The 12,939-nt window shown below is 32.6% G+C and overlaps 1 protein-coding gene across 12 annotated transcripts in view; it reads left to right on the forward strand.

The window, feature by feature from the left end:
• The window catches only part of Foxp2 (forkhead box P2), a 547,259-nt gene that overhangs the window by 219,485 nt on the left and 314,835 nt on the right, over positions 1-12,939 (forward strand). The gene's annotated exons all lie outside the window — the stretch shown is intronic.

Consider the following 12,939-nt stretch of genomic DNA (forward strand, 5'->3'; position numbering starts at 1 on the left):
TTTGTTATCAAATATATAAACCAACTTATAAAAAGTTAATAAATGACTATAGATAAATGACTAGAATTTAAATAAATGACTAAGGTTTAATTATGAGGTTAAGTGATATTTGTTTTTAAATATTTAAATAGCTATCATCAAACTGACCTCAAAAATTTTCCAACTGGTGGAGCTTGCTTGATATGGGAAATCCTGGAAGGGCATTTGCCTTACCTGAAAGTGACTCTTTGTCCAACGTGGTTACTCTTCACAAAAGCTTGTCCTCTCAACAGTCCTCTGTTTGTGACTATATTCTCATTTATTTCCTCTACCCCAATATTGAAGAAATACTAGAAGGAGATATGATACAACCCTTAATCAGTTTTAGAGAAATTATGTGCTTTGCATGATAATGAATTATGCATTCATAGTAGGTTGTTAATTTTAACTTATCAAATCAAATCATTTTAATAAAAGTTTACATAATCTTATGCTCTGTAGAAAATAAAATATGTAGAAATCTATAAATGCTTTAAATACTGAGAACTGAATATCAATGCACAGGTTATATTAAAGGTAACTTCTCAAGGACTGACCTTGCTATACTTTTTTTCTTATCATCCACATATCATAATTTTGGGCTGAGCAGTTTTAAAAAATATTTCTATTAGAATTATTGCCAATGTGAATGCTAACATTTTCACAATTATAATACATATTCTTTTCAACTGTTTTTAGGGGTTACCTTATCTTCACTTCATCCTTGCCACCACCCTTATGTCATTGATGCAGGTTTTACTTAGAAAGGTAAAGAAACTTGCCTAAGTAACTCAGTCAATAGGGAGAACTGAGATTCTAAGATCAGTGAGTTTCACTCAGGTGTGTATGGCTGCTCATTTATATGGAATAAAAAGAAAGGGAGTAGAGAGGGAATAGGAAGTAAATTGAGTAGGTGAATAAAAGGAGAAAACGAATTAGATTTCACACCATAGCATTAAATTCTTTGCCTCTTTAGAGTATTTAATACATGTTGTTTAAATAAAAAATGGAACCAATAATAATTTATAATATACCACAATTTTTTTATTATCTACCAGATAACTCACCCTTAAAATGATTGTTTTTGACTGAATGGTGACAAATAATTCACACTTGTACTTCTCTCACCTTAGGGCTTCTATGCTTGCTATTGCATTTGCCATGAATGTCCTTCTCAAGACATCTAAATGACTACCTCCTTTACTTTCTTCAAATATTTGTCAGTGTCACCTTAATGTGACCACCTGATCATTGTATTTAAAAATGCAATGAACCCTTCATTCCCAGGATTTCTCAATCCAACATACTCTGTTTTAATCATCATATTTATCATTAAACTTTCTGTAAAATTTACTCTGTTGTGTGTGTTGTCTCCCCTGCCAACTTTTGCATGTTTATTTTTGTCAGTCTATCTCCATAAAATGTAAGCTAATTGTAGGGATTTTTTTTCTGTTTCATTCTTTGATAGAGCATATGTGCCTAAAATATTGCCTGGCCTGAGTCTCAGTCAGTGGTTGTTGGTCATATTCATTGTCTTGTGTGCAGGCTGTAGTGCCAACGTAAAACCCTGTAAGACACAGTGCTTACCAAGGTAACTTACCATCTACTATCATCATGACACACGTGAGATCTTTGGCTTTGGATCTGTGGTGCTCTTATGAAGATCTAAAGTTGTGAAGACAGGGGAAGTGGGTAGTTGGGAAATTCACTTAAAATAGCTTCTTAAGTGCAGCTCCTTTCTTCATTGTTCATGGTCATGTTACAAAAATATTAACATTAGCACAGTACTCTTCAGCAAGAGGAAAATCCATGAATTCCCCATTAAATGCCCACATGCTTGTTGGAAAGCATACTATGATACAACTTTACTCTTCATTTGAGACATTTCCATATTGTTTTAGTGCTCTGTGCACTATTTCAGTTAATCAGTGTTCCAAATGTAATCTGGGGTTTAGTGCCAGGTGGCATGCCTGAGACATATAAAGATTTTTATGGATAACAGATGTAGAGAAATGTAGGGCTTTCTCGGATTTACTGTAGACATATTTTCTTAAGAGATACACAGAGTAGTTATTCTGTTAGTCAGTGTTTAAAATAATGAAATTCTTTCCTAAATATAGTCCTTTCAAATTTCATTTGAATTCTTGTAAAGGTAAGTGTACACTGTTTAGCTTAGAGCTTAAAATAAAGATAAAATAATCACCTGTGCAGTTCTTGAATATTGCCTGATATGGAAAGATATAAAATATTAAAGCACCCAAATTTTGCACAATCATCTAGTGGGTGTTTATGGTCATATTATACTGGGCATTGTTTTTCACCACTGTTTCCCATTTTGTTCTATAACAATTTGCTCCATTTATAAAGTATTGTATTTTAAAAGAATTATATAAATGGGAAAGTGGATTGAAAGCAAAACTATTTGACATTGCTTTACTTTAGAGTGATGATGGTTTGTTGTGATAAGAAGTTTAAAACAATGTTTTTTTTTATTTCTTCATAGTTAAAATACACAATATAGTTGCAAGTTTACATTGGAAAAATATGTTGCAAGGTTGTTGAATTGCATCATTTCTTAAAGTATTTCAATAAAAATAAACATTAGTGAAGTTTAATGTGTCCCAAATAAGACATTATTTTAAAATAGTTGTATATTATGGTGAATTATCTTGTAAAGTGCCATCATTTCGGCATTTATTTATTGTTTTTCTTTACTCAACTTGTGATTATTTAGTCTATAAACTCGAAGACTAAGACTTCATTCATGATAGTGGTTAACAGTTATTTTCAAAACAAATGCTAAGTCTGTGAAGGCATTCCTTAATACATTTTCTTTCCTTCTTTCCTGGCAGTCAAGAACTTGATTTGTGTTCATGTTCCGAATTTCTTCAGTGTTCCTAGCATGGCTGTTGAAATCTATACTTCATATGATCTCATTGTACTGCCTGCATTTCATTAATGACTGATTCTGTTTAGGGCTTGGAGAGTGAAATATTTTTCATATGACACTACTAAAAATGAGTATAGTACACCAGCTGCAGAAACCACAGACCATCTGATTTTGTGGCTTTGAGGGTGTGAAAAGTTCAATTGCCTAAAGTAAAGCTTATCTCTGTATTTGTACCATATGGAAGTGTGACTACTGTAGACTGCAGACAAATATCAAAATATTGTATTCTTATCAGTAGCCTTGTTTCCAACAAATGGATAATATTCTTTAAAAGACTTATCATGTGTTGCATTTGACCTAGAATTGCAATGTACCTTTTTATTATTTGGCTACATACTTAGGGTTTTTATACTTATCACAAATACCAAGTTAGAGTTTATTCACAAAATAAATAATCAACCATAAGTTTATTAAAAAGTTATGATTTTATTGTCTATATTCATACACTATTCCTATTATGAACTTTTAAACAGTTATGATGTAGGTATCGCAATTATAGATTTTAAGGCCAGGAGGTGGGAGGAGTAGAGGTTCACTGGATTGGACAAGGGGTGAGTGGGGGAAGGGAGGAGGGATGGGAATGGGAAACACAGTGAAATGAATTGAACATAACTTTACTATGTTCTTATATGAATATAAGACCAATGAAACTCCACATCATGTACAAACACAAGAATGGGAAGTTATACTGCATGTATGCATGATATGTCAGAATATATTCTGTCATGTATAACCAAAAAGAACAAAATTTGAAAAGTAGTAAGAAATTATAAATTTTAAATTTTTAGTTTAAAAGTAATTATATCGAGAGTAATTGTATCAGCTTACTTACAGTTATTGTAAGAGGAAATAAACATAACCTTAAATATGGTCTGGATCAGCTCTGATATAACTGTGATCTTGCTTTGATAATCACTGTTTAAATCATATAATAGTATTTTGTAAATGTTGATTATGGAAAACAACATTAAAATCACAGTTTATGTGTAACTGAAATTAGTTTACTTTAACTTTCTAGGTGTATCAGACTTCCTTTGAAAAACAAAATATAGATAATGTATGTGTGTTAATACTTATATATACACATATAGATACAAATTTGTATTTACACACATATAAACACTATTTGTACATGTATATTTTGTATATGAGAGGAAAAGGTATTTGATCTTATTTTTGCCTTTTATAATTTCTTGATAGATTTACAGTGTCAGTTTATTCCTGATTGATTGGCAGTGCTATCAAAAAAAGCTTTTAAGAACACTTTAATATTCTTGGTGAGATTGTAAATTAGTACAACCACTATGGAAATCAGTATGAAGGTTTCTCAAAAGAATAGGAATGGAACCATTCGGTTCCCTACCTATTTTACTCCTCACTACCTATTTCACTCCTCAGTGTTTATCCCAAATAATTAAAATCAGCATATTATAGCAATAAATGCATACCCATGTTTATAGCAGCAGAATTCACAATAGCCATGTTTTATAACCAGCCAAGGTGTATCACAACAGATGAATAAAGAAAATGTGGTATATATACAAAATTGAGTTTATTTAGCCTTAGGAAGACTGAAACAATGTAATTTTGAAGAAAATAGATGGAATCAGAGAGAATTATGTTATGTGAAAGTAAACCAGACTCAGAAAGTCAAGATTTCTGTTTTCTCTCTTACATGGAAGCTAAATGAGGGTCAGTGATTTAATAAAAATAAAAGGGAGACCAGCACAGTAAGGAAAGGAGTTTAGGGCATAGGAAAGAGGAATTACTGGGCTGCAAAATTGACCAAAATATGGTGTGTAACAACAAAGCCCCCTATGATGTATAATTACATTGCACAAATAAAAAAATTAATTGAGAAAATAAATGTCTTTATCTCCACCACTTTCACAATGCAGCAGCAATTTCTACTTTGAGATTTGGCATTCACATATAAGTGAAATCAAAATGAAGTCTTAGAAAATTTCCTCCAACTAATCGGTGTCTATCTTTGGAAAATATCTGACAAATATGTTGAGTATTTTGTTCTTCAAAGAAAATATAAGGTCATTCATTGGAACTTTGTCCACAATTGCTGCAGGGCTGATTTCAACAACCACCTGTGGTGAAGTAAGTTTGAAGAGGTATGTAAGTGATACTGGAGTGGTGCAGGGTGAGTTATTTCTCAAGGGTTATAAGCCTCTATTACATTCAAGATTTCCTTGACGCTCAATTTCTGTTTATATAACATGCAGTTTATTTATTCACAGTATTTTAAAGTCTTAGAAATTGATAAAATGGGGTTGGGGCCATGGCTCAGTGGTAGTGCTCTTGCCCGGAATGTGTGAGGCACTGGGTTTGATTCTCAGCACTCCATGTAAATAAATAAAGGTCTAGTAACAACTAAAAAGATATTTTAAAAATATTTTTAAAAAAGAAATTAATAAAATGAATTTTGAAATAAAAATTGCTGAAAAATTATAATTGACCATATCGTATTGCTAAATCATGTATGTGTATGAATATGTAACACAGAATCCTACTATTATGTAAAATTGTAATGCACCAGTAAAAAATATGAAAAAAAAAATCTCAACCACAAAAACAATGTAAGAAACTTGTTAGTGGAAAAATAAATAGGCAGAACACAAACATTTCTAAATAACTATATGGAAACTCCATACTCTTTTTGTTTCTATTCTTCTTTGCTACAAAATACAAACAAAATTCTTTCTGAAATGTTTTTATTAGTGCATTATAGTTATATATTACTGGGGTCCACTTTGACATAATTATACATGTATAGAATCTAAGTTGCTCCTTTTCAGCCCCAAGAACTTCCTCTTTTCCTCCCCTTCACCCTCCCTCTGTTCCCCTTCCTCCACTACACTGGTATTCTTCCATTCTTAATTTTTTAAATTGTTGCTTTATAGATATACATATAAGTGAAATGTACACATATGTACATAGCATATTTGGCCAACTTCATTCCATAGTTCCTCTTTTACTTCTCTCCTCCTTCCCCTTTATGTCCTTCCTGTACCCCACTGAACTTTCTTCTGTTTTCATGAAATACCCCCTTTTTCTTATTTCTTGTAGCTTACACATAATACAGAAAACAGTCAACTCTTGACTTTCCAAGTCATTTTACTTCTCTTCTCATGATATTGTTCAGTTCTTTCCATTTATCAGCAAATGTCATAATTTCATTCTTTTGTATGACAGAATAAAATGCCATTGTGTAGGTTTACCACGTTGTCTATATCCATTCTTCTGTTCATGGACACCTAGAATATTTCCATAATGGTAATTGTGAATTGCACTGCTATAAACATTGTTGTGCCTGTATAATTACAGTATGCTGATTTTAGTTCCTTTGGATAAAGACCAGTGAGTAGGATAACTGGGTCATATAGTGGTTCCATTCCAAGTTTTCTGAGGAATCAACATGCTGCTTTCCAAAATGGTTGTACTACTTTGCAGTCCAACCAACAATATGTAATTGTACATTTACCTTCACATCCTCCCCAACATTTATTATTATTTATATTCTTGATGATTGACTTTCTAACTGGAGTGAAATGAATTCTCAATGTAGTTTTGATTTACATTTCCCAGATTGTTAGAAACTTTATTTTTTCATACATCTGTTGTCTATTTGTATTTCCTCATTTGAGAAATGTCTGTTTAGTTCTTTTGCCAGTTTACTGATCGGGTTATTTACCTCTTTTTTTGATGTTAAATTTTTGAGTTCTTTATAGATATGAATATTAATCTACTGTCAGCGGAGTAGCTGGTAAAGATTTTCTATAATTCTGTAGACTCTGTCAGTTTTTCATTATTTTCTTTGTGTGCAGGAGTTTTTTAATTTGATGGCATAACACTTATTTATTCTTGGTTTCCTTTCTTGACCTTTAGGGATCTTGTTAGGGAAGTCATTGTCTACACCAATATGTTGGAATGTTGAGTGTACATTTTCTTCTAGAAGTAGCAGAGTTTCTGGTCTTATTCCTAGGCTTTGATCCACTTTGAGTTGAGATTTGTGCAGGGTGAAAGATAGGATCTATTTCATTTTTCTACATATGGATATCCAGTTTTCCCAGAACCATTTTTTATAATGGCTATCTTTTCTCTCACATATATTTTTGACGCATTTGTTAACATCAGATGCCTATATCTATGTGGGTTTCTCTTTGTGTCTTCCATTCTATTTCATTGATCTTTATGTCTGTTTTGATGCAAATACCATACTGTTTTGTTACTGTAGTTTTGTAATATAATTTGAGATTAGGTATTCTGATGCCTCTAGCATAGCTCTTGTTACTGGGTATTGTTTTCGCTATCCTGAGTCTTTTATTCTTCCAAATAAATTATAGGACTATTTTTTCTTAGTTCTGTGAAGAATGGTATTGATATTTTGATGGAGATTACATTGATTCTGTATAATGCTTTTGTTAGTATCACCATTTTGACAGTATTAATTCTGCCTATCCAAGAACATGGGAGATCTTTCCATTTTCTAAGATCTTTTTCAATTCTTCAGTGTTCTATAGTTTTCATTTTAGGAGTTTTTCATCAACTTGGTTAAATTTATTCTAAGTATTTCATTTTATTCCAAAAATCTTTATTTTATTTATTTGTGAGTAGAATGATTTTCCTGATTTTTGTCTCAGTAGATTCATTATTGGAGTATAAGATAACTATTGTTGATGTATGTTGATCTTGTTTCGCACTACTTTGCTGAATTTACTTATCACCTCAAGAAGTCTTCTGGTGAAGTTTTTTGAGTCTTCTAGATATAAGATCATGTCATCAGCAAACAGAGATATTTCACTTCTTTTCCTGTTTGTATTCTTTTAACATCCTTTTCTTGCCTGATTGCTCCTGCTAGAGTTTCAAGGACTATTTTGAATAAGAGTGATGACAGTGGACATCCTTGTCTTGTTCCTAGTTTCAGTGCAGAGGTTTTCAGTTTTTCTCTGTTAAGTATGATGTTGGCCTTGCATTTATTGTACATTGCCTTTGTAATGTTGAGGTAAGTTCCTTCCATAATTAGTTTGTTAAGGGTTTTTAACATGAATGAGTGCTGGATTTTCCAAAGGCCTTTTCTGCCTCTTTTGAGATGATCATGTGATTCTTGTCCTCACTTATATTTATTTGGTGAATTACATTTATCGATTTGGAATATTGGAATAACACTGCATCCCTGAAATAACAGCTAAATGGTCGTGGTGTACTATCTTCTAAATGTGTTTTTCAATGCAGTCTTCCAATATATTATTAAGGATTTTTTATTTAATAGTTATCTGGTCTATAACAGTTGAAATATAAGAGCTTAATAGGAAGAATTATTGGAGATATCTAATCCATAACTTAGATATTCATAATCAAAAATTTGTCAAATGAGAGCTTAAAAATTAGATCCCATTGACAGAAATGTAACTTTTTTTTAAAACATGAATTAACATGTAAGCTCACCAAGCTCACTATTCTTGGCTGTTTTCTTATTTGTCCTTAATTCCTTTTTCCTTTAAATTCTATAATAGATTTCTCTCTATTTACTATTCTTTTCTTCAAGTTTTTTCCAACATTGTCTTCTACATTTAAATTTTTCTCACATAGGTATTTAAACATGCTTTCCCATATCATTAAAAATTATGTTGTTCATAAGGTGAGGTGATGCGCAACTGTAATCCCAGTGACTCAGGAGGCTGTGACAGGAAGATTCCAAGTTTGAGGCCAGCCTCAGCAACTTAGGGAAACCCTCAGAAAGTTAGTAAGACTCTATCTCAAAATAAAACATAAAAGATATTGGGGATGTAGCCCAGTGGGTAAAGCTCACCTGGATTCAATTTTTAATAGTCTCCTGCCCCCAAAATGATGGTGTTCCTGTACACTTACAATTATTTTTTTTTATTTTCACTTTTCTTTTTAATTTTCATTATTTATATTTTTCATTTTTCATCTCTCTTATTCTGCTCCACTAGGATATTTAGTAAGTTGAAACAAATTTAGAAATTTTGGACGTATCTATTCCATAGCTTTGCATAAGACTTTTCTAGGTCCTCTTGTCAAGCCTTGGTTTTTCCTAGCAACAAATGAGTTATATGGGCTGATGGAGCCCAGACTCTAATAACAATGCAAGTATCCAAATATATTTCACAGATAGACTTTCTAGTTGTGAATAATATCTGGAGATTCATTGATATAGCTCATAGAGATAAGTTTTGAGTTCCAAAGGGTCACTTTTGCTCCAGTCTGAATAATTCATTTTACCATAAACAATGTTATAGAGGCATTTTCATACCTTGTCCCATCCCAGCAATGCCTATGACTTTCCTGTGTTTTTCAATATTTCTCAAAGGCATCTTAGATTTAGACATAAGATGCAACTCACAGTTTTATTTGAAACAAATGAAAACTGACTTTTAATAACGTCATTTCACTAAATAAATGGAAGCATGGTGTTTAATAATAGAAATGTATAGGAATGATAAAATTGAAAAGATAAAGCATTATCAATAATATGAGAGAGGAACTGTTATTATTCTCTTTTGATGATAAGGAAGACAAGGCCCGAGTTTGAAAATGAGCTCTTGGCCTGAGCCTGTTCTTAACTCCTGATCTATCATTTTTTACCTTAATTTTTTAAATTTTAATTAGGTATATATGATAGCAGAATACATCTTGATTTATTATACACAATTGCAGCACAATGAAAACTTTATATTTCTATGATTGTACATGATGTAGCGTTGCACCATATGTGTAATAATATGTGTACCTAAGGTAATGATGTCCATCTCATTCTACCATCTTTCCTACCTCCATGCCTCTTCCCCACCTGTCTCTTCTCCCCCTTTGCCCCACAAAGTTCCTCCATTTTTCCCGTGTCCCCCACATTATGGATCAGCGTTCACTTGTCAGAGAAAATATTCAGCCTTTGGTTGTTTGGGATTGGCTTACTTCACTTAGCATGATACTCTTTAACTCCATCCATTTACCTGGAAATTCCCTAATTTTATTCTCTTTTAATGCTGAGTAATATTCTCTGTGTACATATACAACAATTTCTTTATCCATTCATCTGTTGAAGGGGATCTACTTTGCTTCCACAGTTTAGCTATTGTGAATCAAGCTCTATAAACATTGATATGGCTGTATTACTATAGTATGCTGACTTTAAGTCCTTTGGGTATAGACCGAGGAGTGGGATAGCTGAATCAGATGGTGGTTCCATTCCAAGTTTTCTAAGGAATTTGCATACTGCTTTCTATAGTGGTTGCACCAATTTGCAGTTTCACCATCAATGAATGAGTGTGCCTTTATCCTCACTTCCTTGCCAACATTTATTGTTGTCTGTGTTATTGATAACTACCATTCACTGGCATGAGATGAAATGTTAGAGTAGTTTACTTTAAAAGAAAGAGGTGAAAGGCCTCTACAATGAAAACTACAGAAAATTAAAGAAAGAAATTGAAGAAGACCTTAGAAGATGGAAAGATTTCCCATGTTCTTGGATAGGCTAAATTAATACTGTCAAAATGGCCATACTACCTAAAGCACTCTACAGATTCAATGTGATTCCAATTAAAATCCCTTTGTCATTTCTTATAGAAATAGAAAGGGCAATCATGAAATTCATTTGGAAAAATAAGAGACCTAGAATAACCAAAGCAATCCTTAGCAAAAAAGAGTGAAGCAGGAGGCATCACAATACCAGACCTTAAACTATACTACAAAGCTGTAGTATAGTTTGAGATGGTATGGTGTTGGCACCAAAATAGACATGTAGAACAATGGTACAGAATACAAGACACAGAGACAAACCCACATAAATACAGTTATGTCATTCTAGACAAAGGTGCCAGAAACATACATTGATTGGGGAAAAGATATCCTTTTCATAAATGGTGCTGGGAGAACTGTAAATCCATATACAGCAAAATGAAAATAAACCCTTATCTCTCACCATGCACAAAACTCAACTCAAAGTAGAACAAGGACCTAGGAATTAAACCAGAGACCCTGCACTTAATAGAGGAAAAAGTAGGCCCAAATCATCATCACATTGGATTAGGCCCCGACTTCCTCAACAAGACTCCCAAAGTACAAGAAATAAAATCAAGAATTAATAAACAGGATAGACTCAAAAGAAAAAGCTTCTTAACAAAAGAAACAATCAATGACGTGAAGAGAGAGCCTACATTTTGGGAGCAAAATTTTGCCCCATGCACCACAGAGCACTAATCTCCAGGATATAGAAAGAACTTAAAAAAACTTTTAACACATACACACACACACACACATATAAACAAACAAACAAACAACCCAATCAATAAATGGACTAAGGAACTAAACAGACACTTCTCAGAAAAAGCAATGCATTCGATCAACAAATGTATGAAAAAATTGTTCAGCATCTCTAGTAATTAGAGAAATTCAAATAAAAAATCTAGTGCTATCTTCCCATCAGAGTTTTAGGAAAACTATCCATCTGGCTGGGCATGATGGAGTACATCTGAAATCCCAGCCACTGGGGAGACTGAGGCAGAAAGATCAAAAGTTCAAAGCCAGCTTTAGAAACTTAGTGAGGCCCTAAGCATCTTAGCGAGACCCTGTCTCAAAATTGTTGAGATTGTTGCTCAGTGATAGAGCACTTGCCTAGCACATGTGAGGCACTGGGTTCGATCTTCAGCACCACATAAAGATAAATAAAGTCATTATGTCCATCTACAGCTGAAAATATTTTTTTAAAAAATTTAAAAGCAGGGTACATGTTCAGTGGTTAAGCACCTCTAGGTTCAATTCATGGTACAGACAACAACAAAAAAGTAAAACCTTCAATTTTATCATTTATTTGATCTTTCTTTTGGTTAATAGATAATTGGGCATATGATATTTAAAATATTCTGAGTGTTTCTGAGGTTGTATTAAAAACAATAGGATTTTATTTAAGGTGTATTTGGATTGCCTCACTTTACAAAAAAGATGTGTGTATGTGTGTGTGTGTGTGTGTACACACACACACAAACACACATATGGTCTTAGATCTTTATTCATTCATTAGTTACCCTGTTTTACATTTTTAAGCTGAGAGTGGTGGTGTGCCTCTAATCACAGAGATTTGGGAAGCTGAGGCAGGAGGATTCCAAGTTCAAGGCTAGCCTCAGCAACTTAGCAAGAGTCTCAGGAACATATTGAGAACTTATCTCACAGTAAGAAATGGACTAATAGTGTAGCTCCATGCCCCTGAGTTCAATCCCTAGTACAAAATAAGAAAAAAAAAAAAAGACATGTTAATTTTTGTCTCAGATCTTTACTCATGTATTATAGTCAATTAAATATGAAAACAGAAGATATAATAATTTATGGAGATGCATACTGGTTTGGATAAGGTTTATTAAATCAATTAGTATCTAAAATCCTATGTTAATCTGATTTGTTACACTTATAATGTTTCTGAATCATAAAATAATTGTATAATTATGAATTACACGTTGATTAGAGTTATTTCAAAGGATTACTATAGTTGGACTTTGGGGTGCCTCTTGAGAAAATATTATAAAGCAAAATTTCCCATTTATAGAAAGAAAAAATGGCTATAAATTATCACTAAGAATCTATATAGCACTATATATTCAGAATAAATAGTGCCTGTCCAAAAAGTAGCCACACATAAATATCTTGAATGAATAAAAGAATAAAAGGCTACTAAAACCAAGTATATTTCTGATTTCTTTATGCACCCTTTTGCAACTTTTTGTTTTTTGTACTCTTACTGAACATTTTCCTTGTATGAAATCATTCCTAATTTAATGTAATTTGTAGGATACTAACTTCAGTCAGAATGAAGCTGGTAATGTTCCTTGATTAACCTAACTGCTGTTTCAGGAGTTTCAGAGACCAGTAACAATTAAGAAGGAAAAGATTTTTGAAGAACTCAGAAAGAAACAAGGACTCTTCTTGTGTTAATAGATGTATCCTTTGTC

This window comes from Marmota monax, unplaced genomic scaffold (assembly GCF_021218885.2).
Source record: "Marmota monax isolate L192 unplaced genomic scaffold, Marmota_monax_Labrador192_F-V1.1 WCK01_AAM20220418_F8-fsc00027, whole genome shotgun sequence".
Classification (NCBI taxonomy): Eukaryota; Metazoa; Chordata; class Mammalia; order Rodentia; family Sciuridae; genus Marmota; species Marmota monax.